At 40.8% G+C, this 19,134-nt stretch overlaps 1 long non-coding RNA gene across 1 annotated transcript; it reads left to right on the top strand.

Moving 5' to 3' along the window:
- Positions 1 to 3,242: 3,242 nt before the first annotated feature.
- LOC134738057 (uncharacterized) lies at positions 3,243 to 18,458 on the top strand. Its single transcript, XR_010123568.1, has 3 exons — positions 3,243 to 3,595; positions 17,260 to 17,453; positions 18,261 to 18,458. It is a non-coding gene; the product is annotated as an uncharacterized LOC134738057 (long non-coding RNA).
- Positions 18,459 to 19,134: the final 676 nt, after the last annotated feature.

Below are 19,134 nucleotides of genomic sequence, written 5' to 3'. Positions count from 1 at the left end.
CAAAGTCCTGGGGGATTTAGGAGTTACACAGTGTCTTACACACAATAGAAGTTTTATGGTGCTTACCAAGTGTCTTTCAAGTTCTTACTATTTTCCCCATATTGTAGATGGAAAAATTAGGGCACAGAGAGGTTAAACAATCTACCCAAGGCCACACAGCTAGTCAGGGACATAAGCAGGATTTGCACTCAGACAGTTTAACTCCATAGTCTCTACTTTTAACTTTCTTAACAACTGTTGACGGATGAACAGACGGGTGTAATTTGAGGGGCCCTGAAAAAGGTCTTACTCCAAAATATACTTTCCACTGAGGGAGTATAGTTGTATAATGTTTACCATAAAGCACTGCCCTTTTTCTGTTTCTTATAGTGCTTTTTAAAGTATAAATAGCCTATGAAGGGTTATATTAGCCCTTTAGTGTGAATTTATGCATTAGATGTTTTTTATTGTCTTGTTTAATAAGTGCTAGAAGGGGCTAGAAGGAATTAGTGTGTTCTGCAAAGGGATCTCAATAAATGGAACTGTTTTATTTCTTTGCCCTTGTTCTGAACTGTACTGAAAAATAGAAAGAAAATGTGGTGCTCAAAATGTCATTTTTTTTATTGATAGTGGTTAAGTAAGACATAGTAGCGCTAGGTCTGCTAGCTGGGGCTTGCTCATACTAGACCTGAGAATTAGGCTAACTTACCCACTTAATCATGACAGGCCTGGGCATCCTTGCCTAAGAATAAGTCCCTATTATGTCATAGGGATCTCTGCAGTTCTCAAGTAGAAGCAGAGCAGAGCTAAGCCAATTATTCTTACAAAATTTACCAACCAGTTAAGTCCTTCTACCATCTCAGGGGCAAGGAGAAGAAAGGAGTGAAAAGAGGCCAGGAGTGGGGAAAAGGCACTTACCTCTAGTAAAGACCTTAGACATCACCTAATCAAGCCTTCTCATCATACAGATACAATGGAATTCCAGAGAAGGGAAGGGACTTTGATAAGCTAAAGTTGCAAGCTGTGAAGGGGCTGAGTCACGACACTGGATATGCTGATTTGGCTGCCGAGCTCCATCAACATTCCACTACAATGCTCTTTTCCAGGAAGAGTGAGCAGTGGGAGTGCTTTAGAACCTGGCATCCAAGGGACCTGGTGGGAAGGGGGAGTGAAGAAGTAAAGCTACAGCAATATGCCCAGTGAATAGGTCCTAGGGTGAGCCCTCAGCACTTTGGATACTGGAGTCAAGCCCTCTTTCTTTTGCTGTCCTCCTTGAAGCTCCACTCAGTGTCAGAGAGGGAAGACTATTTAAGATCACCCACTGTATTAGTAGGATTTCTCAGAAACAGAACCAACAGCATGTGTATTTATAGAAAGAGATTTATTATAAGGAATTGGCTGATGTGAATATGGAAGCTGGAGAGTTCAAAACCTGCAGTGTAGGCCAGCAGGCTAGAAACTTGGGAGAGCTGATTATACACAATCCTAAGGCAGTCTGCTGGAGAATTTTCTCTTGCTCAGGGATGCTAGTCTTTTTGTTCTATTCAGGCCTTGAACTGATTGGATGAGGCCCATCCACATTAGGGAGGGCAATCTGCTTTACCCAAAGTTTACTGATTTAAATGTTAATCCCATCTAAAAATATCTTCTGAAATGTGAAAGGGAAGTTCACTATGCCAAAAGAAAAAAATTAAGCAAAAGGTAAGTCATGCAAGCAACGGCCTTTCCTTTTGTTCCTAGGCAGATAGCTACTGATAAAAGGTTAAATATCTCCACTCTATGTTCACCCTACCTTGTGTAAAGCACCGATTTACTGAGCACAAGATGGAAACATAATTGACTATTCCCTTACCTTCTTCTCCTTTTATCTTGCAATATGTGGATTTAGTAATGTGACCCTACCCTCCCTATTTCTTCTCCACCCTGCTTTCACCCTTTAAATATTGAAGTCCTCAAAAATTATCATTGGGGAAAGCACAGACCTGTTTCTGGAGTGGTCTTTAACCTTGGCAAAATAAACTTCTAAGTTGATTTGAGACCTGTCTCAGATAATTTTTGGTTTACAAAATTCACACATAAGATTAACTATCACACCCGCTTTTTCCCTTGATTGACTCTGTGAGACTGAGTTTTCTCCTTTAGTCATCTGAGTACCACCTTCAAGATTTTTGCAATATCTGTGTATATATAATAATAATATTCTTATTTATTTAGAGACAGAGTCTCGCTCTGTTGCCCAGGCTAGAGTGCAGTGGCGCGATCTCGGTTCACCGCAACCTCTGCCTCCAAGGTTCAGGAGATTCTCCTGCCCTAGCCTCCTTAGTAGCTGGGATTACAGGTGCGTGCCACTATGCCCGGCTAATTTTTGTATTTTTAGTAGAGACGGGGTTTCACCATGTTGGCCAGGCTGGTCTTGAACTGCTGACCTCATGTGATCCACCCACCTCGGCCTCCCAAAGTGCTGGGATTAGAGGCATGAGCCACAATGCCCGGCCTAATATTTTTGAACCAATGTTAACTACTCACTTAAGAATTTAGCCTTACACTAATATTTGAGATAACCGGTTTGTTGGGCTGGTTTTAGTATTTTCTAACACAAATAAGAATAAATACTCAAACATTCTTAAAAAGTGCAGGTAGCACTTAAGACTATCTTGGTACTCCATTTGGGAAACCATGTAGCCAAGGCTGTTGGGGCGAACCAAGGTGGTGGGGCTCCGATGGGCCAGCAGGGGTCGCACTTGCAGGTCACCTGAAGTCCTTATTTACGGGATAAGGTGGAGGCTGAGGAAAGTCTTTCAGAGGCCGGACGCTGGCACCGGACGGAGTAGGGAACCCCAGCCGTTATCCCACCAAAGGGTCCCAGCGCCTAGAGGGGCTGCGGAAAGCTCCTACAATACGAGGAGCCCTTGGAGCCCAGAGCGGGATCCTGCGAGCCAAGGCCCCGTTCTCTGTTAGGATCACGGGGGCTGCCCCAGGCAGCTGCTGGGCCCGGTCGCGGACGTCGGCCAGAACATCCTCCGAGAACACGGAGGAATCTCACATCAGTGGCCTCCCTTGGTAGAGGTGGGGAGCCGAGGGGCGGCAGTGTGGAAGGGCCATTGGCCTAGGTCTTTCGTATCCCCTCCGGCCGCTCGGGGCTGTGCGTTCGGAAACAGCGAAAGGAACGGCCTCAGGAATCTGGCCTCAGCCGAAGCACTGGTGAACACAGGCTCCCGTCGCGCCGAGGGAAGTAGGAAAAGCTGCTTCCGGGCGGAGGGGCTGCACTTCCGGGGCCCGCGTCCCCCGGCGGCTCCGGCGAGAAGGGCCTCTGGGAGCTTAAGGGCCCCGGCACGCGTTCCCCTGGCGCAGAGCTCGCTAGCTGGGGCGCGGGCTGCCTTCTTGTTCTGGTGTGATCCGAATGTAACGGAGCGGACTTGGGGATCCAGAACCCCAGACTGAGGTTGTGCTTGGCTTGAGGGGCGGGCTGGTAGGCCAGCCCCCTTGGGGCATCGTTGGTCCTCTCCAGGTGTGTCACATTCGGACCGCACATGGTGCCTTGGTACTCCCCAAAAGTCATGCCTTGATTTTTCTTACTAATAATAGTTTACACTGTTTTACCGCTTCACTGCTTCACGTAAGTAAAGTAATTATTTCAAAAGGAAATGTTGGTCATTTATAAAATGGTGGTAAAGATGGTACAGCGGATTAATGTGAGGATTAAATGAGATGATACATGTAAGTGCTTAAAACAGTACAGGGTACTTACCGTTATTATTGTTAAGTAGAAAGTGAGTTCTGGGAAACAGTGGGTGTATGGTCCTTCACAGCATGTTTTGGAAACGTCTGATTTCCAGCCTACCCTCCTTCCTCCTGTTGCCGTCTGTTGCCTGATTGTTCTCACTGGCTGAAAGGAGATAATCCCTGCCACTCCATTCACCACTGAAAATTCTTGTCAGTTTGGTTGCTTAGGTAGCTACTAAGAGTTGCCAGAAGGTGGCCCCAGAGCACGCGGTTGTGTTTGTCTTTTTGGGTCCCATGTTTAATTAGTAATTTAGTAGGGACGTATTGAACACTTATTCCACACTATGGTACACTGTACCAGGGGATATAGGGATGCTTGAGGGTATGGGAGGCCGACCCTTGTCTCAGGGAGAATATAAATGATTTATTATTCTGGCCTTTCACAAGATTTTGGCATTTTTAAAGATTCATTCATGTATTCATTCAACAAATATTTATTGGATGTTTACTCTGTTCCAGTTTCCACTCAGAGATGTGAAGTATATCAATGAATAGAATAAACAAAGATCTTTGCCTTCATAGAGATCACATTCTAGCACACAACAATAAAGACAATAAATTATGTAAAATGTTAGAAGTGTTATGAAAAGGAAAAAATGTAGACCAGTGTTCGTGTGTGTGGGTAGAGTTGGTGGGATGGGCAGGTTGTAGTATGAAATAGAGTGGTTAGTATTAAATAGGCTTCATTAGGAAGGCAAGATTGAGCAAAGATTCAAAAGATGTGAGGAAATTAGTCAGATTTGGCGGGAAGAGTGTTCTAGATATGAAAAAATTGGAGTTATTACATTTACTCCTTTAAAGGTGAGGTAATTGAGGTTCAGATAAGTAAAGTGACTTGTTTAGGGTCTTATAAGAGATTTCTAACAAAACTGGTCTGGTTTCACGTCCTCATTTCCAGTCGTGTTTATTCACCAGATCACGTTACCACTAGGTGTTTTTAGAGTGATGGAGACTTCACAATACATAACTTGCTTAAATCATGACTCAGGTTATCTTGGCATACTTCCCATCATTGGGTAATATCAAATTCTCTGTGATCTTTCTTTTTTTACATAATCAGTAAATATTTATTTTGCTAACTGGTGTGGAGGATAGAAATGAGGCATAAAGCATGTCTTCTGCCCGTAAGGGACAAATAATCTATACATAACCATTTTGGCCTTCATCTCTTTTTCATCTACTTTCCCCATTTCCCCCAAGACAAGCCCACTGGTAATCTGTACCTACAGCTTAGAATTAGGTCAGGTCCTTAAACTTGGTCACTCATTCTTGGTTTGTAGGTTCCAGAATTTCACTGGATTCCTTTTGCTGACAGTTGTTGTGCCTCTGGTTATCCCCCAAGTCTCTACTCCCTTTATCCTGTGTTGAACTTGTCTATGAGACTGAGCTTATGCTATGCTTTCCACTCCTCAATTAGATATCCCATCTGGATCCTTAGTTCCCCTCTAGAACTGCCTCCTTGTCTCTTGTATTCTCAGTTGTTGATCTTTCCACTTGAGTGGAGACTTTGCATCGCTCCTATTTGGGAGTTGTGCCCCTTGTTCGCTGTGCTTGCTCCTCTTGAGCTGCCTCTCTGAGCCTGAGTCAGTTCTCTTCACCTCTGGCCCAGGGAACTCTGGACATGTGCCACACCCCTTTCCCTTCATGCTTACACTTGCTGGGAGGATATTGTGGTGCCTTGTGTTAAAAGTCCTGGGTTATGGCATTATGTGAAACAGCCGCGAAGGACAGAAGACTATTTTTAGGTAATTAATTGCCTGGGAACTAGTTGTTTAAAGGAGAAAGGTGTTTGGTAAGCCCGAGTGGGTAAGAATGAGGAAGGTGGAACTCGAGCCTGATCTTGAGGGATGGGTAGAATTAACAGGTGTAGGGGAGAGAACAGGGTTGGGGGTGAACTTGTTATATTGTGAGCCAGTAAGGAGATTAGCCTAAGTGGAATGGAGAAGATGTGTTTGGGAGTGGTGGTGGGAAGAGGATAGATAGGCAGGGCTGGATTGGAGCAGAGCCTAGAGCATCAGCTTGAGAAGTTTGCATTACAACATCATAAATTATTTTTAAATATTTTATGGTTCTTGGGAAGCTGGCATGAAGGCACAATGACAATGTGTCATTAAGATCTGTATATCTACCTGCCTATCTTTGATCATCTCAAATTTGCTCTGTCCCTGAATGCCCCATATGAAAGAGGTTCCCTTGGTTATTTTGTCACAGCATTGTGTTCCTTACTTATTTACTTTTTAAGTTTTTTCTAGTGTGCCCTAGAATGAATGTTGCCAGAAGGCAAGGACTTGTTCTGCCTCCTTGTTGAATGCCCAGAATATAGAACAGTTTCAGATACACATTCAGTGCTTTAAAAATATTTGTTGAATGAATGTATGCCCTGAGCTAAGTTTATTTCTTTAAACCTGATCTATTCTACCTTCTGAATTCTTGAATTCTGTTAGTGCTAACACCATCTATTTGGTCTGGTAAGTTGGATACTTGGAGTCAATTTTGATGAAGACAGGAGTATAGGTCTTGACCATTAAACTTTACATGAGGATTGTATTCCCACTGAAGCCTTGTTTTTTACTCCATTATGCCAAGTTAACACAATGCAACATGTTGCATTTTAGATATGAAGACAGAAAACATCAAACATGAACAGTGAGGCTAAAGGAATGAGAAGTTATTGGGAGCCAGGGCCATGGGCAAATTGTAAATTGTATGTTTCTAAATGTAACCATCGTATTATCTGTTCTGTCGTCTTCCAAGGGGAAGAATCATGTAATGGTTAAGAACATGGTCCCTGGAGTTAGGCTGCCTGGGCTCAAATTCTGGCTCAGCCACTTACTAGCAGTGTACCCTTGGGAAAGCTGCTTAACTTCTTTGTTTCTCAGTTTTCTCATCTATAATATATGGGTAAGAATAATACTTACAGAGTTATTGTGAGGATTAATATGTGGGAAGTTCTGAGAGCAGTGCTAGCATATAGTAAATGCTCATCAAATGTTATTATTAGCTATATTAGCTATTATTAGCTGTTAATATTTAGTGGACCATTGAAACAACATAGGCTTAATTGCCATTTGGGCTGCTGATCTGAAACAGGTGGCCAGACTTCATTGAGGGATGACCTTTGCAAGGTATGATTGAGGGTATGGGATTGAAGGAAATTGGGGATTTTTTGAGTGAGGACTGAGTTCCTGCAGGAGATATAGTCACCCCAAAGGGAGGTACCAGGTCCAGATGGGATTATTTCCGTTGGAATGTGCACACAAATTCTTTGACACAACTAAGGAAGTATTACTACTTAGTTATCTATATGTGAATCTGCACGGAAAACTGAAAGAACTCTGTTGCTACCTTGTTTTTGCTTTTTTTGGGGGAGGAGACAATCAAGTGTGAAGCCATGCAAACCTTTGAACATTGTTATTAGGGCAGAAAAAGCCTTCTTCCTCTAGTTTCCCATCCTCTCCTTCCTCACTGTCTGTTTCTCCCTCTGTGTAAACACAATGGGACGTTTCATTTCAAGAGTGTGTCTTGTTGAGGTGGGGCAGAAGGGTTTGGTGGTTTTATCAGACTGTTTAACCATAAAACGTTTTTCATCCCTGTGTTCCTGTGCCCCACCATTTCAGGCACTTGGTATTTTTACTGCCTCACCCCCATCAACAGAGAAAAGGTGGATTTGATGTCATTTATTATATACTTTAAAGTAATTTTATTTTGCTGAATTTGTAAATACATGCAAATGAAATATTTTAGAGCTACAAAAACAACCATGGCCAGATATGTCAAGTATGAACGAGGTCTTTCCCAGTCCCCCTCTGGGTTTTGCACAGATTTATTCTGAGGGTTCCTTAGTCCAAACTGGGGCATCCGCAGACAAAGAGATCAACATTCTTCTCTTCTAAATTCAAAAGGCAAGGTGCAGGTATGAGACATTAAAGTTTGAAAGAAGATGCTACTGGGAACATTTTTTTCCTTCTACTCCACCCCTATCCAGAATAGGAAAAAGACCATCAAAACAAGAGTGGAGAGGAGTTTGGAGAAAAAGTAGAGTAGGTTGTAGTGTATGGGCTGGGCCTGTGCTCTTCCCTTGCCCCAGACTGAGTGTGAGGAGTGGTGAATAAGAACACCACAAACCTGTCTGTACGTATGGGAATCCCAGAGCTGAGAGGACACGTGTCTCCTTTTCTTGGTGTCACCAAGATGACTGCAAACCCTGTAGAGAGGCCCTTCAGTGCTGTGGAGTGGAAAACTTGGTTTCACATGTTTGGCCTTGCTTGTTGCAGAAATTCAGATCTGTGAGTTTCTCTTAGCCCTAAAATGGCATGAGAGGACATCTGAAATTATCAATTATTCTTGTTCCCTTCTTAGATTCTTGCTTGTCTTCCTTTTCACCATTCTGATCTATCTTTAAGAGAGGTCACTTTTCAAATTCTATCTTTAAGAGGTTTTAGGTCTCAATATATTGGGTTTTCCCTTCAATATGGGTCCATTTTGGACTCTAAACCTCAAGTTTCCTCTTATGTGGTTCCCTCTTTACATTTATTCCTTGATACTTTCCCAGACCTGTTTCCAGAGCCAAAACCATCTCTTCATTTAAAATATCCTGAAATTTCTTTATCTACTCTCTTAAGTCATTTCACTCTTTCTGAGCCAATTTGATTTTCCAACATTTTACTGATTGGCCCTTAGCTTTGTGATAATGTCCTTCAGCATTCCCTCCTCTTTGGTGCAGTTGGCAGTTTCATTTCCAATATATTAGGGCCCCAGTCATCATTGTCATTCTTTTCTTTTCTCTTCTCTTCTCTTTTCCCTTTCCTTTCCTTTCCTTGCCCTGCCCTCCCCCATCCCCCCTCCTTACCCCTCCCCCATCCCCCTCTCCTCTCCCCTCCCCACTCCCTTTCTTCTTTTTTCTTTTCTTTTCTTTTTCTTTCCTTCCTCCCTTCTTTCTTTCCTTCCTTCCTTTCTTTCCCCTCTCTCTTTCCTCTCTTTCTTTCTTCTTCTCCTCTTCCTCCTCCTCCTCCTTCTTCTTCCTCCTTCTTCCCCTTCTCCTCCTTCTCCTTCTTTCTTCTTTCCTCTTCTTCCTTCTTCTTTCTTCTTTTTTCTCCCTTCCCCCTTCCTTTTTCCCCTTCCCCCTTCCCTCTTCCTCCTTCCTTCTCTCTCCTTTCTCTCTCTTCTCCTCCTCCTTCCCCTCCTTTCTTCTCCCTTTCTTCTCTTCCTCCTCCTCCCCCTCATCTTCTTCTCCTCCCCCCTCCTCCTTTCTTTCTTCTCCTTCTCCTCCTCCTTCTTTCTTCTTTCTTTCTTTCCTTTCTTTCCTCCTCCTCCTCCTCCTCTCTCCTATTTTCTTCTTTCTTTCATTTGTTCTTTCTTTCTTCCTCTCTGTCTCTCTTTCTTTTGTCTTTCTTTCATTCATTTGTTCTTTCTTTCTCTCTCTTTTCTTTCATTCGTTGTTTTCTTTCTCCCTTCCTTCCTTCCTCCCTTCCTCTTTCTTTTCTTTTCTTTCTCCCTCCTCCTCCTCATGATCCTCCTCCTCCTTCTTGTTCTTTTGGCTTATTGGTAAAATCTACTGCTCCTTTCTGATTGAACCCATAGCTTTGGGTCAATGAATTACAAAGTTAGAGTTTCAGTAGGTTTTTTGAAGTAACTACCTCCTCACCTTAACCGAAACTAGACTTTTCCTGAATGATACTACTTTTCAGCAGTTTCAAGTACAGGTTACGCATTCTCCCTCTGTTGTGTTGTGGCTAGAGGTGCGCTGAGCATGATTTTGTTGCTCACCACAAAGAAAGAAAGTGGTTTCTTTCAATAAACACTCCTTCATTGATGCACATACATTCCACCCTCTTTCCATCCTTGCTTTTTCCTTGACTGATCTCTTTCCCGTATAACCACATAATCTTCAGTGAAGACTTTGGCAACTGTCTATTTCTTTCCACCCTAGCTATTATCATCATTCTGGAAAACTTCAACAATCATGTTGGTGATGCATCTGGATCCATCATTTCTTATACTCCATTGATCTCTACCTCCATTCTACCTCAGCCAACCATTCAAATGACCACCCCCTGGACCTTGTCATCAACCATAACTGCTCCACCTCTGAAGCTGTGAACCCTGAAATGTCACTCATTGATCACACAGAATAGCCTTTTAGCTCTCCTACTCTTAAGTTCCCACTAAGCCTGTTCTTAAAAAATAATCTTTTTATTTTTATCTTGAGTAATTGCATGGCTATCATCTAGAGCTGATAGTAGTAAACTTTTTGTCATATTTGCTTCAGGTCTTATTAAAATGAATAAAACATTGCAGGTAAATTTAAGTCTCCTGTGTTTCTCACACCCAAGTTCTAATCTTTTTTTTTTCTTATCAGAAGTACCACCATAATTAATTTGGTAAATATGTGTGATGTATGTGTATAAATATGTGTGTATATATATGTATAAAATATGTAACTACATTTTAAAATTTATGTAATGTACTGTACATATTAATAGTTTGCAACTTGATTTTCACTCAAAGTTATTATGTTTTTAAAACCTATGTGTATATATAATAGTTATTTTCTTCTAGGTGCACTGTAGCTTTCCAACATAAGAATATAGTATACTTTATCCATTTTCCAAATTCACTATTACAAACAATGCTGTTTTAAACATCCTTGTAAATGTCTTCTCAAACAAAATAGGTCAGTGTAGTGCCATGGCTAAGGTTGCACCACAGCTAGACTACATGGCACCTTTGTGTGAATAAGAAAGACTTCCTCTTTTTATGGACCTAGTCCTCTGAGCTCACAGCTTGGCAAATATAAAGTGCCTGGGGCAAAGATAAAAGTACTCAGGTGGATGTAGCTTTTAACTAGGTGTGCATGGATTATTAACTGGGACATGGATTGGATTTCTGTGCCAACTTGCTCCCTCTTGGCACCACTGGGACAGTGAATGAATTGCATAGCCACATGTGGTGCCCTGGGTTGAGAACAAAAACTTTAGAGTCACATTGCTTGGTTTCAGTAGCAGCTATGTGACCATAGCAAATTACTTAACCTCTGTCCCTCATCAGTAAAATGGTGATATGGAATGATCTATCTCCTAGGGTAATTGAGAGAGTTATACATAGTAGTGCTTAGTGCATAGTATGTTTTATGTAACTATTAGATATTATTATCACAAATATAGATAAACCTTGGAGATATTGCAGGTTCGGTTCCAGACTGCTGCATTAAAGAGAATATTGCAATAAAGTGAGTTACATGAATTGTTTGGTTTCCCAGTGCTTATAAAAGTATGTTTACACTATAGTGTAGTCTCTATTGAGTGTTCAATAGCGTTATGTCTAAAAAAGTATACATTCCTTCATTGAAAATACTTCAATGCTAAAAAATGCTAATGAACCTTCAGCAAGTTGTAATCTTTTTGCTGGTGAAGGGTCTTGCCTTGATGTTGATGGCTGCTGGCTGATTAGGGTGGTGGTTGCTGAAGGTTAGGGTGGCTGTGGCAATTTCTTAAAAGAAGACAACAGTGAAAGTTGCTGTGTTGACTGACTCTTCCTTTCATGAGAGATTTCTCTCTAACATGCAGTGCTGTTTGATACAGTTTTACCCACAGTATAATTTCTTTCATAATTGGTCAGTCCTCTCAAACCCTGCCACTGCTTTATCAACTAAGTTGATGGAATATCATAACAGTGTTCATAGCATCTTCACCAGGTGTAGATTCCATCTCAAGAAATCACTTTCTTTGCTCATTCATAACCAACTTCTCATCTGTTTAAGTTTTATCATGAGATTGTAGCAATTAAGTCTTTAGGCTCTACTTTTTTAAAAAAAATTTTTAATCAATTTGTTTTTATTGTTTTTTATTCGACTTTTAAGTTCTGGAGTACGTGTCCATGATGTGCAGTTTGTTACCTAGGTAAATATGTCAGGCTTTACTTCTAATTCTAGTTCTCTTGCTATTTCTACCACATCTGCAGTTACTTCTTCCACTGAAGTCTTGAATCTCTCAAAGTAATCTATTAGGGTTAGAATCAGCTTCTTTCACACCCCTGTTAATATTGATATTTTGACTTCTCCGTGAATCATGGATGTTCTTAATGACTTCTAGAATGGATAATCACTTCCAGAAGATTTTCAATTTTCTTTACTCAGATCCATCAGAGGAATCACTATTTATGGCAGCTATAATCTTCCAAAATGTATTTCTTAAATAAGAAGACTTGAAAATTGAAATCACTCCTTGATCCATGGGCTGCAGAATGGATGTTGTGTTAGCAGGCACAGGAACAACATCCTTGTACATTTTTTATCAGAGCTGTTAGATGACCAGGTGCATTGTCAATGAGCAGTAATATTTTGAAAGGAATCTCTTTTTTCTGAGTAGTAGGTCTCAACAGTAGGCTTAAATAGTTAGTAAACCATGCTGTAAACAGATGTGCCATCATCCAGGCTTTGCTGTTCCATTTATAGAGCACAGACAGAGTAGATTTAGCATGATTCTTAAGGGCCCTAGGATTTTTAGAATGGTAAATGAGCATCGGCTTCAACTTAAAGTCACCAACTGCATTAGTCCCTTACAAGAGAGTCAGCCCGTCCTTTGAAGCTTTGAAGCCAGAGAATTGACATCTCTGTAGCTATAAAAGTCTTAGGTGACATCTTCCTCTGATAGAATGCTGTGTTGTCTACATTGAAAATCTGTTGTTTAGTGTAGCCACCTTCATCAATTATCTTAGCTAGATCTACTGGATAACTTGCTGCGGCTTCTCCATCAGCATGTGCTGCTTCACCCTGCAGTTTTATATTCTGGAGATGGCTTATTTCCTTAAACCTCATGAACCAACCTCCGCTAGCTTCAAAGGTTTCTTCTGTAGCTTCCTTACCTCTCTCAGCTTTCGTAGAATTGAAGAGAGTTAGGGCCTTACTCTAGATTAGGCTTTGGTTTAAGATAATGGTGTGGCAGGTTTGATCTATCTAGATCACTAAAACTTTCTCCAACTCAGTAGTAAAGCTGTTTTGCTTTCTTATCATTCATGTGTTCACAGGAGTAGCACTTTTAATTTTCTTTAAGAATTTTTCATTTGCATTCACAAACTTGGCTAACTGGCACAACAGGCCTAGCTTTTGGCCTCTCTCTGCTTTTGACATGCTTTTCTCACTAAGTTTAATCGTTTCTATTTATTTATTTATTTTTGAGACGGAGTCTCACTCTGTCGCCCAGGCTGGAGTGCAGTGGCATGATCTTGGCTGACTGCAACCTCTGCCTCCCAGGTTCAATCAATTCTCCTGTGTCAGCCTCCTGAGTAGCTGGGACTACAGGCGCTCGCCACCACGCCTGGCAAATTTTTGTATTTTTAGTAGAGACAGGGTTTCACTGTATTGATTAGGCTGGTCTTGAACTCCTGACCTCAGGTGATCTGCCTGCCTTGGCCTCCCAAAGTGCTGGGATTACAGGTGTGAGCCACCGTGCCCAGCTCTTATTTTTTATTTAAAGTGAGAGACATGTGGCTGTGCCTGGTGGCTCATGCCTGTAATCCCAGCACTTTGGGAGGTCGAGATAGGTGGATCACTTGAGGCCAGGAGTTTGAGACTAGCCTAGGTAACATAATGATACCCCATTTCTACAAAAAATTTAAAAATTAGAAGGGGCATGGTTGTGTGTACCTGTAATCCCAGCTACTTGGGAGGCTGAGGCATAAGAATCGCTTGAACCCGGGAGGCAGAGGTTGCAGTGAGCCGAGATCTTGCCATTGCACTCTATCGTGGGCGATAGAGTGATACTCTGTCTCAAATAAATAAATAAATAAAATAAATAAAGTGAGAGACATGTGACTCTTCCATTCACTGGAACACTTAGAAGCCATTGTCTGGTTACTTACTGGCATAATTTCAATATTGTGTCTCAGGGAATAGATAGGCCTGACTAGAGGGAGAAAGAAAGGGTAGCAGCTGATCACTGGAGCAGTGAGAACACTCATTTATTGATTAAACTCTCTGTTTCATATAGGAAAGGTTTGTGGTGCTCTCAACAATTACAAGTGTAACAGCAAAGATCACTTATTACAGATCACCATGGCAGATATAATAATAGTGAAAAAGTTTGAAATATTGTGAGAATTACCACAATGTGACACAGAAACATGAAGTGAGCACACGCTGTTGGAAAAATGGTGCTGATAGACATGCCAGACAGGATTGCCTCAAACCTTCAATTTGTAGAACACACAGTCTGTGAAGCACAATAAAGTGGAGCACAATAAAATGAAGTATGTCTGCATGCAAACTCCTCTGAGGTATACGAGTAGGAGTAGAACTGCTGGTAGACAGGGTATGCACTTTTCAAATAAATCTCTTCCTTATCCTGTCTCTATTTTTTCAGTCTGCCAGTCCCCTTCCTGCCTTCTTTCATATCTGTCTAGGATTCCATCATCACACTTTTGAAATTGTGGGCCTCAATCATGTTATAATGCATTGTGATTGTTGTCAGCAATTGGTAAGCATCTCAAAAAAGAACAAACCAAGTCACCCGGATCACTCCCCAAAGTGGACAGAAGAGAAAAGGATTGGGTTAAAGGTTGCAATAACAGTGACCCCCTCCTGCCAGGCATGATGAATCTTCTGTCTAGACAAACTTGCTTTAATCTCCTTTTATTTCCCACTCTACTTCCTTTGAGAGATGTCAGAGATAATGATGGTGAGTGGGCTAAATTCATTTTCTTCCTCTTACTTCCTTCTCCACTTGGCTCTTACCTTCACCTCCACTACTCCCCATGCACACACGCCTTCAGATATAATATTTACAGCTACTTATTGCCTTTTATTTGCTGTGCTCTCACTGCTAATTATCCTACATTATGTTTCATTCTCTTTGGTTTTGTTGCCAAGAAATATCCCTATATCCTTACTCCCTGCCATCCCTTGCTCTACTAGAAATCTGGTTTTCCTTTAATGATGCTGTTTTCCTTTTTCTATGAAGTGGAGCCTAGCTGTTCTGGTGAAGTCACTGTGGGCTAGTAGATTGAGAATGAGTTCACAGTCACACTTGAGTTCAAATCTGAACTACATCATAGGTGAGCTGTGTGTCCTTGGATTTATAACCTCAGTTTGCATACTGAGGAGAAGTTTAAGGATCTCTGCATCAAAGAGTTATTGTGAAGGTAAAAAAGGGGTAAGTAATGAGACATTGGCACATAGCTCCTAGTATATTCCATATTGTTAGTTTTATTTTACCTGAAAAGTTGCTGCTGCTAACAAGGCCCATCTTTCCTGCAATAATGGAGTCGAGAGTGTAAGGTCTTGCCTAAGGGAAATTTGGCTATAAAATCCCTCCCTTCACACACATATAGTTTGGGCCAAGGAGGGGGCCTGTAAGGCAGCAATTCCCAACCTTTTTGGCAGCAGGGACTGGTTTCATGGAAGTCAATTATTCCATGGATGGGAGAACAGTGGGGGTGGGATGGTTTAGGGATGAAACTGTTCCATCTTGGATTATCAGGCATTAGATTCTCATAAGGCACATGAAACCTAGATCCCTTCTGGTGTAGTTCACAGTAGGGTTCGTGCTCCTATGAGAATCTAATGGAGCTGCTGATCTGACAGGAGGCGAAGTTCAGGCAGTAATGCACGGTGGGCTGCCACTCACCTACTGCTGTGTGGCCTGGTTACTAACAGGCCACAGACTAGTACTAGTCCACAGCCCAGGGGTCGGGGACCCCTGCTGTAAGGGTTTCTGGTTTTTCCTCCCGTACCTATAACCTTCTCTAAAGACCATTATGTGTCCTTGGACCCTTCATTTTTCCTTGTACCTGCCCTGCCAGTCTCAAACCTGGGATTAATCTAATTCCATTGTTTTTTTTTTTGCTTCGTCTGCCAGGCTGTTAGATGGCAAATATCACATACATGATGCCTTAACTTATTTCTACACATTTATTATATTAACCTTGCCCACACTCTGAATATTGCCTGGCAGTCCCTTTCATCATCCCTAGTGGTTTCTTTTACCAGACCCCTCAGCTGGATTTTTCAGACCTTTCCCTTTTCAGATCTTTCCAAGCCTCCTGCTTCACTCCCTCCCCATCTTCCTTTTAGTAGATCACTTTACTTCCTTCTTTGTTAAGATTGGGAAGTGATTCAAAAAGAATGAGGAGTCCAGTCTTGAGAAAAATGTTTTCCTGGCTAAATGACACAGTAGACATTTCAAGGAAAGAAATCACTAGGCTACCAAGATTACGGTTAGTCTATTCATGCGGATGAAAAAATTTCCTCTATATCATTATCATACTTGTAGGTGTCAGTGTTGCAAAAGTCAGGGATGAAGTTGTTTACATTAGAGAGTTAGCAATTTATAGGAAAGGGCTCAAGGCTTCATTGATTTGGAAGACTAGGTAGAATCTTATTCCTCATTTTTAGCTTATCTCAGGGTTGTAAAGATTTTTGTTTTTCCTCTCCAATGGTGCGACTTTATATGCTTAGTCATAATGGTGGTTGGGCAAGGAGTCAGTTTTGTTGTCTCCATAGGGGCCAACAGATGTGAATTCTCCTAACTTTGTTTCTAAAAGGAATCAACTGGGTCATGGACCACTAACATACAGATTCCTGGGTCCCATCTACTAGAAATTTGGATTTAGTTGATCTGGGATAGAGGCCATGAGTTTGCTTTTTAAATATTTACCATAGGTGATTCTGATGTAGCTCATCCTAGGAACCTCTTTTAGAAACATGGAGGTAATTGTATTTTTGCTGAATTTTCATCTCCTTTTTGTCTCAAGAGTATATGAGGTATTCTTTTCCTTTCCAAGACTGATTTCTCTATGTGTATATTTGATTCCATTTCTGTCATTCCTTCTAGGTCCTTGATCCAACAATGATTCCTTTCTCTGTATCAACAGATTCTTACTTTCTATAAATCTCCTTCCACTTGGCTTAGAATTGTTATTCACATTCAGTAAATTTTTATTGCGTGCCGCCTGTGTTTCCAGCATGATTTTAATTTCTTCCTTTATAAAGGATTTTTCTTTCTTCCTTGCCTACTCTCCTATTTCCTCTTTACTACAAACTTTTTAAAGAATCTTTTCACACTGACATTTAATAAGAATTATAACAACAAGTAGTAATAAAGATAGCCACTAATATTTATTAGATGATTACTGTGGACCAGACACTTTTCTAAGTACACTGTATATATTAACTATGTAGCAGACAGTTCACAAATTAATTAAAAAAAATATACATTAGGATCTGTTTCTGGGCTATTTATTGTTATATTGATCTGTATTATCTACTCTTCTGCCAATATGCTATTTGGCAGAAGAGTATTTATAATAACTTTATAAAATGCATTTTATCTTCCATTACTTAGTGAAATTCCCTTCCTTTGGCTTCTGGAACACCATTTTCTCTGCCTCTCCTCCAACTTTGATTCATCTTTATCAGTGTCCTTCACTGACCTTTCTTCTCCGCCTCCTTCATGTGATTCTATTTAAAGCCCTTTACAGCCTGCTTCCAACTTGCATTTCTAGCTGCAGTTCCTGATACTGGTTTTCCTACATGCTTCAGCCAAAGACATATACTCTGATCCCTGAGAACACTATTTCCTCAGTGTCTTTGCACATGGAGTTCACTTCTCTGCTTGTGAAGTCTATGAATATTGCATGGCTGATTTGTCACAATTTTAAGTCTTCAACATCTGGAGTGTTCTGGCAGGAATTTGTAGGTAAGGACAAACCAAGGTGGGTGGTGATGCTCAGGAACCCTTTGTTTCTAGGGTAGAGCACACAGAGTCAGGGAGTCTGAGAGAACAGCAGGGGTAGAGGAACAGGGCCGAGACAGGCTATTGAAGGAATTGGGTAGCAGATACTTATCTTTCAAAAGGTACCAGACTGTGTGTGATTGTTTATTATTAGTCCCTGGTGACCTAAAAAGTAAGGCATGCATTAAGGAGGTCAAGTCAGAAAATGCCACCCTCTGGAATTGAAACTAATGAGAACTATTAAATGTGATGAAATAAATTAAATGTGAAGAGATGAGTTATCTGCAGCAGGAGTCCACCCTTGGAAATTAAGTGCTGCTAATGAGCAGGGTGTTCCTCAAGTCTCTCTCAAGACATTAAGTGTGGTTGCATTGAAGCAGGAAAGGGGGAGTCCGAGGATGAGTACTAGTTGGTGTGTCTCCAGCAGTGTCCAGAAGAGTGGATTGCACCAGTCCTAGCTGTTTGACTGTAGTTGTTTAGAGAGAAATATTACTGAAGCACAAGACAGTGTTATGTTAGCAAACACATATGTTTTGGAGTTAGACAGATTTAGGTATAAAACCTGACTTTACTAATATAAGCCAGTTACTTGACCTTTTAAAGTCTCAGTTTGCTCTTCAGTAAAATAACATTTATAACCACAGGGTTGCTATGAGAATGAAATTAAATAATAAATAAATATATGTCAAGCATATAGCACATAATGTAATGTTCCCAGTTCATAAGATGTTCAATAACAGTGCTGCTTTTGTATTTTTCTATCTCTTTTAGGAAAAATTTTTGAATTATCAGATTACCATAGCACAACCTTGGAGAATAAAACTCTTTTGCTCTGAAGCTCATCTAATAACCTGATATCTCTCGAATGAATCTATCCAATGACAGGGAATACCCCATGTTAAACAGCTGATTCTTGTTCTGAATACATTTATATCTTGTAGTTAGTAAATAAATAAATTGGACCCTTAAGACTTTGCTTAGAATGAATCTGTCTCCCAGAGCTTGATCACATTTGAGTGTACAGAAAAAAACTAACAAAAGTGAGATCCAACTCGGGATGAGGTATTGAGATCCTGTAAGATCCTGCCTGAAACAGCCCACCTCTTTCTCTTTTCTTATTTTAGCTGTAACATTATGGTTCTTAAGTTTCTAGAGTCATAACAAGGAAAAGAGAAACATTGTGAAAAACTTGGCTTAACTATATAACTAAGCATTTATTGGGAATTTCTTTGCTTTCTCTTATTAGAAAAATTTTCTTGCCCTTTACCCCTTGGAAGGCAAAGAATAAGGTTGGGGTGTTGCCCAGAAAAAGGGTCAGGGTTTGGTTCTCATCCTTATATACCCAGAAATGCACTCATATCAGTGCCCCAGAGTTGATCAGACTCAGGAAAGCTGTTTCATTGTAACTGAACTCATCAGGGACTGAAGTATAAAAACCAGAGTGCCATTTTATTAATTTACAATCAGAAATGCATTATCGGAAACACTGGGTATTTATATTAATCTTGCTGATGAATGCTTTCTCCTCTTGGGAAAATTATGGAAAGCCAAATTTTCTTTTTTTTTTAAATTTTATTATTATTATACTTTAAGTTTTAGGGTACATGTGCACAACATGCAGGTTTGTTACATATGTATACATGTG

The sequence above is a fragment of the Pongo pygmaeus genome, chromosome 1 (assembly GCF_028885625.2).
Source record: "Pongo pygmaeus isolate AG05252 chromosome 1, NHGRI_mPonPyg2-v2.0_pri, whole genome shotgun sequence".
Classification (NCBI taxonomy): domain Eukaryota; kingdom Metazoa; phylum Chordata; class Mammalia; order Primates; family Hominidae; genus Pongo; species Pongo pygmaeus.
This window is presented reverse-complemented; position numbering and strand designations above follow the sequence as displayed.